A 1378-nucleotide genomic window follows, 5' to 3' on the forward strand; every position below is an offset into this window, starting at 1 on the left:
GACACTGATGTTGTTCAGATGTGCCTGCTTAAGAATGTCACATGTATTTGTAATCGCATATTCATGAATGATTGCTTGCTGACAATAAAAAGGGCTGCAGCGAAGGAATCAGTTGGAGTTGCTTAGACAGGCGAGTCGCAGCACTGCTCTCCAATGCTCCCTTTGCAAGTGAAAAGTACACTAGTGTCTGTGTGGTTGCTTTCAGTAACAGGTTCTGTTTACCAGCAGGGTTGACCTAAACCCTGTTTTGCCCATTTGGGGTTCTGTGTCTGTTGCCATCTCTTTTTTTTTTTTTTTTTTAAAAGTCTGTTGCCATCTCTTTTAACGTGTGTTATATATTTTGATTTGTTTTTAACAGGTTCCCACAGCGCTTATCCTGTCTCACGGGCAATCATACAATTTTTTATCATTTTTACCGCATTTAATAAAGTAACGTTTTTATTTGTTTGCAGGTGCCGCTGTTACATGTTTACTTTTATTTTTGTATTAACATTAAAACCATTTTAACTGACTGTGTGCCTACAGCTCTGTCCTGTTGTAATAGGTACCTACCACAGGTCACATTAAGTCCAAAAACAAGTTTATTGCTGAGCTCTCCCAAAAACAGAAGATACAAGAAAATTGGAATAGGTTTAAACCGGGAACTACTTACCTCAGGAAACACAGACAATCTGAGCACACGGCTACATGGATGGATACAACAAAGGGGGGAGACACAGACAATTGCTTTGTCCGAATTCAGGGGAAGGATGCTCTGAAGGACACTACCTACCTACGTAGGCTGATGGTGAATCTGAAGAGTTTGCTGCTTGAGTCTCTGCGGAGGTCGCAGTTTCTGTGGTGCCTGCGGCTTGGTCCTGAGGAAATATAAACAACCAAACTGTTAATTGTATTTGTTTAAATAATATTTATAAATCAAGCAGTAGCAAAATAAAATTTCAAAAATGAAAAAAAAAAAAAAAACACCTACTTGTTCAATGCTCAGGACAAGTTCTGTGGTGAGTGCTCCATAGACTCTCAGCTGAGTGACATCATCCAAGTGTCGCAGGGACTTGAATCGAGGATCTAAAGCTGTGCACTTGTGTAGGTAATTCTGAAGGGCAGGATTAGCGTATCTCTGCTCCAGGTCCTACCTGATGTTTTTTTTTTACATCTCTCACTGCTGGGCTGTCATCATCAGACTGCGCCATAGAGTTCAGGATGTTCATTTTAAGTGGCAAATTCAAATTCAAATCAAATTCAAATTTTATTTGTCACGTACACAGTCATACACAGTACGATATGTAGTGAAATGCTTGGACAACTGCTCGTGACCTAAAGAAAACAAAAAAAGGAAAAGGCTATGAATAAGATAGGAAATAAATATGAAAAATTAAAA

At 39.1% G+C, this 1378-nt stretch overlaps 1 long non-coding RNA gene across 1 annotated transcript in view; it reads right to left on the bottom strand.

Annotated features, from left to right (window-relative positions):
- The window catches only part of LOC102296499, a 12651-nt gene that overhangs the window by 9203 nt on the left and 2070 nt on the right, over window positions 1-1378 (bottom strand). The window contains exons 2-3 of the long non-coding RNA XR_006053809.1: window positions 971-1129; window positions 773-857 (exon numbers count right to left, since the gene is read on the bottom strand). This is a non-coding gene — a long non-coding RNA (hepatic lectin). The remainder of the gene's footprint in view (window positions 1-772; window positions 858-970; window positions 1130-1378) is intronic.

The sequence above is a fragment of the Haplochromis burtoni genome, unplaced genomic scaffold (genome assembly GCF_018398535.1).
Source record: "Haplochromis burtoni strain Fernald_Lab_line unplaced genomic scaffold, NCSU_Asbu1 Contig_2156, whole genome shotgun sequence".
Lineage (NCBI taxonomy): Eukaryota > Metazoa > Chordata > Actinopteri > Cichliformes > Cichlidae > Haplochromis > Haplochromis burtoni.